General features: G+C 38.5%; 1 non-coding gene across 1 annotated transcript; it reads left to right on the top strand.

Annotated features, from left to right (window-relative positions):
• The first annotated feature begins 2824 nt into the window (after nucleotides 1-2824).
• LOC141675598 (small nucleolar RNA R71) lies at nucleotides 2825-2931 on the top strand. Its single transcript, XR_012556242.1, has one exon. It is a non-coding gene; the product is annotated as a small nucleolar RNA R71 (small nucleolar RNA).
• The last annotated feature ends 5125 nt before the right edge of the window (nucleotides 2932-8056 follow it).

Raw genomic sequence — 8056 nt, 5'->3', positions numbered from 1 at the left:
GCATGACCAAGAAAACTACGGATTCCTTTCACAGAATTAGGTGGGGGAAGATTTTCAATGACTCCCACCTTGGCCTTGTCCACCTCCAGACCCTTGCTAGAGACCTTATGCCCAAGGATAATGCCTTCACGCACTAAAATGACACTTCTCCCAATTAAGCACAAAATTAGTTTCCACGCATCTTTTGAGTACGGCGCGCAGATTATTCAAACATTCATCATATGAGTGTCCAAAGACGGAGAAGTCATCCATGAACACTTCGACATTATTTCCAATCATGTCAGAGAATATAGCCATCATACATCTCTGAAAGGTGGCTGGTGCGCCACATAACCCAAACGAAACTCTGCGAAAAGCAAATGTGCCAAATGGACAAGTGAAGGTAGTCTTTTCCTGATCCTCTGGTGCAATACAAATCTGATTATACCCGGAATAACCATCCAGAAGACAAAAATACTCATGACCCGCCAATCTGTCAAGCATTTGATCAATAAATGGAAGGGGGAAGTGATCCTTCCTTGTGGCTTTGTTCAATTTTCTATAATCCATGCATACTCTCCATCCTGTAACTGTTCGAGTAGGGATGAGCTCATTCTTTTCATTTGCGACCACAGTGATACCTCCCTTCTTAGGTACACATTGTATGGGGCTCACCCACGAGCTGTCAGAAATAGGATAAATGATGCCTGCATCTAGCCATTTCAGAATTTCTTTCTTCACCACCTCCTTCATGATGGGATTCAGTCTTCGCTGCTGTTCCACAGTTGGCTTACTACCTTCCTCTAGCAGAATTTTATGCATACAATATGAAGGACTTATCCCTTTGATGTCTGCTATGGTCCATCCTATAGCCGATTTGAATTCTCCCAAAATCCTTAAGAGCTTGTCTTCCTCACTACCTGAAAGGTCAGATGAAATAATAACAGGTAACGTAGATGAATCACCTAAAAAAGCATACCTCAAGTGTTCAGGTAATGGTTTGAGCTCCAAGGTAGGTGCTTCCTCTATTGATGGTTTGAGCTTCCCTTCAGCATTCTTAAGGTCAGAAGTACCAAGAGATTTAAATGGTATGTCCAACTTTCGCTTCCATGGAGAAGCGTTCAGATATTGTAATTGCTCGTTACTATCTTCATCATCGCTGTCAAAATCTCCCACTAAGGCCTTTTCCAATGCATCAGACATTAGCATGTGATCGAGTTCCGAAGTAACCGCAGAATCAATCACATCCACTTTTAAGCACTCCTCATCTTCTGTAGGGAATTTCATTGCCTTGAATACGTTGAAGGTCACATCCTGATCTTGGACCTGCATAGTAAGTTCCCCTTTTTGCACATCTATCAAGGTACGGCCAGTAGCCAAGAAAGGCCTCCCCAAGATTATGGGAATCTTCTTATCTTCCTCAAAATCCAGAATAACAAAATCTGCTGGAAAGAAGAGCTTATCCACCTTGACGAGCACATCCTCAACTATGCCCCTTGGGTAAGTAATGGAACGGTCAGCCAATTGTAGCGACATGTATGTGGGTTTTGGATCAGGCAGATCCAGCTTTTTAAAGATCGACAACGGCATCAGATTAATGCTTGCTCCCAAATCACAAAGGCACTTGTCAAACGTCAGATTGCCAATTGTGCAAGGAATGGTGAAGCTTCCTGGATCTTTCAGTTTTGGTGGTAACTTTTGTTGCAGAACAGCGCTGCATTCTTCCGTGAGAGCAACGGTTTCAAGGTCATCCAGTTTCACCTTCCTTGAAAGAATAGTCTTCATAAACTTCGCATAACTAGGCATTTGTTCCAGAGCCTCAGCGAAAGGTATATTGATGTGAAGTTTCTTGAACACCTCCAGAAACTTCTCGAACTGTCTATCCAGCTTTTGTTGCTGCAATCTCTTAGGAAAAGGTGGTGGAGGATAGAGCTGTTTCTCCCCTGTATTAGCCTTAGGTAGAGTGTGTTCAACAGTAGTCTTCCTTGGTTCCGCCGCTTTCTCCTTTTGCTTAGATTCTTCACCTCTAATTTCAGCTTCTACTTCTTTTGCCTTTTCAGCATCAGCTACTTTTCCAGACCTTAAGGTAATAGCCTTGACTTGCTCTTTAGCTTCCTTCCTGCCTGGTACTTCCGTGTCACTGGGAAGAGTGCCAGGTTGACGATTGAGCACTGCATTGGCTAATTGACCAATTTGATTTTCCAAGGTCTTGATAGAAACCACCTGACTCTTGCACAACAGCTTAAGTTCCTCAAAATCAACACTAGTAGGTGCAGCTGCACTTCCCTGTTGAGGATATGATTGCCTTGTAGCATACTACTGTGGTTGCTGGAATCCAGGTGGGTTAAACTGTTTACTCACTCCTTGCTGATATGGTGGCTGAATAGCATTCTGATTATTCCCCCAGCTGAAATTTGGATGAATTCTGTTATTAGGATGATAGGTCGCTGGCACAGGCTGCTGTTGTCGCTGATAATTATTCACATACTGAACAGATTCGTTTACAAGAGAACACTGACCCGTAGCATGAGAACCTGCACAAAGCTCACAAACCATAGCTATTTGATTAACTCCATACATAGCCAAAGAATCAACCTTCATTGATAGCGCTTGGAGCTGGGCTGCAATAGCGGTGGCTGCATCAACTTCCAGAATACCTGCTACCTTGCCTGACGTCATCCTCTGAGTTGGGTTTTGATGCTCATTTGCAGCCATCGTCTCGATAAGATTATACGCCTCAGTATAGCTTTTAGCCCATAAGGCGCCTCCAGCTGCTGCATCGAGCATGGGCCGAGATTGGGCCCCCAAACCATTATAGAAACCAGTGATCACCATCCAATCCGGCATTCCATGATGTGGACATTTTCTCAACATTTCCTTGTAGCGTTCCCAAGCCTCGCACATAGATTCTGTAGGTTGCTGCGCAAACTGAGTAAGAGCACTCCTCATAGCAGCAGTCTTTGCCATTGGATAAAACTTCACCAGAAACTTTTGCGCAAGATCTTGCCACGTAGTGATGGACCCAGCTGGTTCAGAATGTAACCAGTCTTTAGCCTTATCCCTCAGTGAGAATGGGAAAAGCCTCAACTTGATAGCCTCATCAGTCACGCCATTATACTTAAAAGTGCTGCAGATCTCGACAAAATTCCTTATGTGCATGTTGGGGTCTTCAGTTGCCGCTCCTCCAAAAGAAACAGAATTCTGCACCATCTGAATAGTGCCCGGCTTGATTTCAAAGGTGTTAGCTTGAATAGCCGGATGAAGGATGCTTGACTGAATGTCATCATTTTTAGGCCGAGAAAAATCCATAAGAGCTGGATCAGCTTGAACAATACGATCTCCCATGTTTACTGGTTCTTTCTGCTCAGTTCCTGAATCCGAATCCTCAAAATCTAACTTCTCCGGAATATCAAGAACTTCGTCTGTCTCCTCAGCTGTATCTAAAGTCCTCTTGCGAGCACGAGAACGAGTTTACATAAACGCTTGCTAAAGTACCTGAAACACAACCAAAAAGAGTAAGTAACTACTACGTCCTAATCACTGAGTCCTAATGACCAATGATGGTAAGTACATAAACTAAACAAATACGCCGAGTCCCCGGCAGCGGCGCCAAAAACTTGTTAGGGTGAAAACACGCACTAATATTCACGCAAGTATACGCGTTCGCAAGTAATATAAAATACTTTCTAGTTCGTTCCCTCAGAGACTCAGACTAAATTATTATCTAATTAAACTCACTCACCAATGTATGATTACTTCTCAATGTTAAGATAATAACACTTAAAATTGTTGATTAAATATTAATTATAATTAACTACTTAATTAACCACTTAACTAACACTTCAATTTATCAATAATAAAATACTCATGAGATCACAACTTCATTATTACTTCCTTCTATAGCCATTGTTATTACCTTTAGCATGTGACAGTGATGATATTAATCGAATAACACGAAACTGATAAAAGCCAACTTTCATTGTACTAATAGCATTCCACCAAGCATCCACAATTAAGATAGAAGTTGAATAGTCATCAATTATGTTGAGTTCCTATATGTCTACAGAAATTGACAACACAACGATTTAAGCACAAGTTATTCCTTTTTTTTATTACATAGGGCAAATAAAACTGTTAGAGTTACCCACTAATCATGCTCAACGTACATGAACCTATGCTAGCATGGCAAGTTCTAAATCTCAAGATCCACCGTCGCTTCACAAGAGATTAACACCCTATCTTATATGTTCGCGACGCACATAAGACGAATACGCACAACCAATACTAGATATCAAGCAATCATCACACACTAAAGTATTAAACAATTAACTAAAGAATTCCATAATAAATCCGTTGCAACCCCATGATCACGATTAGCCCATAATAGAACTTATCGCCATCATGGGTTCATATGAAATCATGACAAACAAACACAAGAAAATAATAATTAAACTAATTATATTAAAACAGAGTACGTCACAAGAGTAAATAAGTCAAAGCAAGAAAACTAGCATCCAACATTACAACGAAACAAGAATCACAAGAATATATGCTCCCTCTTCGTTGCGGTGTGCTAAATCGGTCTTCTTCCTTATCTCCTTCGCTTCTTGCGTAAAACACAATCTAAAACATAATCCCCTTGATACTCTCTGTGAAAACGTCTCAAATCTACCTATATAATAGTCCCATAAAACTCAGATTACATAGAAGTTGGAAGCCAAACAGAAGTAGAAGTCTAAAATAATTTATCTTTTTCCCCGACCCTGCGCGGCCGCTCAGCATAGCTGCGCGGGCGCGCAGGTTGCTGCGCGGCCGCTCAGCATTGCTGCGCGGGCGCGCAGGCCTCCACTGGAAAATCCAGGTTTGCTCCGTTTCTTCGCCGTAATCTGCCCATTCCTTTCCTCTCGCAATGGTGAACACATGCCAAGGCTTATTCTTGATGATTCCTCCCCCGAAATGCAACTAATACCCTGAAATGCATAAACACTAGAAAAACGCATCAAATACACAAAATACTTGATTTCAAGACACCAATTTAAGCCATTTTAAGACGTTCTAAGTGGTATAAAATGCCACTTATCACTGATGTTGTGTGATGAAAGAAGAAAGCAAGGGTGAGCAACAAGCCCACCAAAATAATATGTATAATGATTAACTATATATGAGCATTCTCATAGTACTCATGAAAGTCTTGGTCAAGAAGAAATGAACCAAGCTGATATCTTAACGCGACCAAGTCGCAAAATATTCAGTATATATACATATATACTTTTCAAAATCTTTGAAATCCTCTACCATGTATAATATACACAGAGTTCCAGTTTATAACTGTATAAAACTATCGTTACAAGGTGATCTCATATATCTAACCTTGTCTCAACGTTTTTGTGAAAATCTTTGTCATGCATAAGATAATCATTAACCAGATATAAGTTGAAAAGATGAAGTTACAAGATACTTCAATATGCTTATATCTTTTTCGAATACTACTTGAACTACCACCGTTCAAGTTATAATTAGTTTCAAAAGTTCATCATATAGATGAGACTACAAGACAAGATTTGAATAGATTCAATCTTTGAATATCGTTATAAATAATGAAGTTACGAGATACTTCATTAAGTCCCCATATATATATATACACCTATATATATATATACATTTCATACACTCCTTGAAAACCTCTGTTATGAAAATTATAAACAGAGTTGTAATATCCAATGAATTTGGAAAGGAGAAAACCTTGGCATAAACCTGATATCTTGCTGATCATGCAAAGATACCAATAAGTAACCTTTTCTACTGTAGCTGGATGAATTCCTCGCCGGTCATCACCCTGGCCACATTCGGACCTCGCGCTAGACCGTTACCCGGCCACTCACGCGTGGATGGACTGTCACCCAGCTTCTTACACCTTCATAGACCGTACCCCGGCCTGTCGCTTATGCCGACTCAATCAGATGGACTTACTTCCCGAACATTGGACAAGTAATCAAATTGTTGTCTCAAAACAGCAACCACGTTGCGAATATAAAATACACCACAGAGCCGGATCCCTCAGGTTTTGAGCGAGTATTTAAATCCCCTTGAAAGGAAGATCTTAAATATAAAAATGAGTTTTTGGGATCCACTCTAACCTTTAAAAATCATTTTGAAGACTCGAAAACATTTTTAAGAATGTTTAGAGAAATGCTGATTTAATGAAATAAATCAGTCCCGATATATTAGAAAATATCTGAATATTATTAAATAATATTCCCATAAGGATAATCTCTATATAAATAACTTGAAGTAGAAGTTGTAAAACTTATACTTGAAATGAGTATTAAATAACCAAAGATATACTTATACGAAAGTACTATCTTTATTTGAATAATCAAAAATAAGTTTGATTATCCACGCCTTATTCTTTAATAAAATAAAGAATATATTTTAGTAAATAATCGGAGTCATAGGTCCTCAAATGAATATTCAAATAATATTCAATAAATAATATAAAGTGAGTCATAAGTCCTCGAATGAATATTCAAGTAATATTCATTAAATAATATAAAGTGAGTCATAAGTCCTCGAATGAATATTCAAGTAATATTCATTAAATAATATAAAGTTATCGAATAAACCTTATTCGATTAATATATTTATAAACCATATCAATATATATATATAAATATATATATATCATATACTCGGGAACATCTACTCCCGGTTTTAGAAAAGGGTTCACCTTTGGATCCCCTATACTCAGGATATACGCAACTACTGCTTATCTCTAGCATAGGTATTATGCAACTAATAAGCATTTGAACCAACAGATATAAAAATCAAGAATACGAAACAGGCATGCATATGTACCATATCACATGCTCCAATATATCGCAAGAATTTGCTAATAACAAATATGCATTTATCACAAGATCATGCATATACACATATACATCACAACAACAGTTATACGGGTAGAAAACTTGCCTGAGCGACTGGGGGTGGTAAAAGGCCTGGGACGAGTCTGGTAACCTATAAACAACATATAAGTTGGAATTAAACCAAAGTCGATTAAGAATCTAGACTTTAACCAATTAGACTCTAACGCTTGCTTTTGCGCTTAACGATTCACTTACGTCGCTCGAGTACCCTCGGCTCCACCATTTTTAATAAATTAACCTTTACAAGTTTTAAGGAGATTCTTTCGCGAGTGTCTTACCAACTGCCTATTACACTTTACATAAATGTTTCATACTCCAATTAGTCCTTTAAGGTCTTTAACCTATGTTTCAAAATAAGGCGAGGGGTAATGATTTGTTCGCGAAACGTCGTTACTTAAAACGGCCGTTTCTCGTAAACCGTACATCGGAATCAAACGAACCACATATAAAAACGAAGCTCGTAACATGAACTATCTAAACATGGCAATGTCAAAACCTAGCAGTGAGTTCAAGGGTCCTAATGTTAAGAGCAAAAACAGTCTAAAGTAAATCGGGCATTACGAAGGCTATGTTTATGCGATTTCCCAAATTTATACCATTCCAAATCAACCACCAATCAACCCCAATTCATTCATACAACAAAACTCCCTCCATACCATACTACAACAGCCCCAACACCTCAAGTTCTCCAATTTATGTTATTTTCAAACATGAATTTAAAACTATACTTAAGTCCTTTAACTAATCAATAAGATTTCAACATCCAATTTACTACAACTGCAACCCAAACTCTAAACATGCAAGCATCAAGCTACTCTTTTACCATAACAATCAAAATCATCCTAATATACAAAGTAAAGTTAGGGTTTGGAGATGTTATACCTTCCTTGAAGTGATGTGAGTAGCTAGGAAGCCTTAAGAAGCCTTGAGATGTCTTAGGGATGCTTGGATCTTAAAGGAAAAACAAGAAAAATCAAGTTAAAAATCTTGAAATCACTATTCATTATATTCTTCATTGATTTCTTGGAAGAGATTGTGAATGATTTTGGAGCTCAAACTTATAGGATAGCTATATCTATGCATAAGGAGTACTAGATAATTACCTTACTAATTAAGGAAGCTTGGAACTTGAACTTTAAAATTTCTTCTTC

Source organism: Apium graveolens, chromosome 7, assembly GCF_009905375.1.
Source record: "Apium graveolens cultivar Ventura chromosome 7, ASM990537v1, whole genome shotgun sequence".
NCBI classification, from domain to species: Eukaryota; Viridiplantae; Streptophyta; class Magnoliopsida; order Apiales; family Apiaceae; genus Apium; species Apium graveolens.
This window is presented reverse-complemented; position numbering and strand designations above follow the sequence as displayed.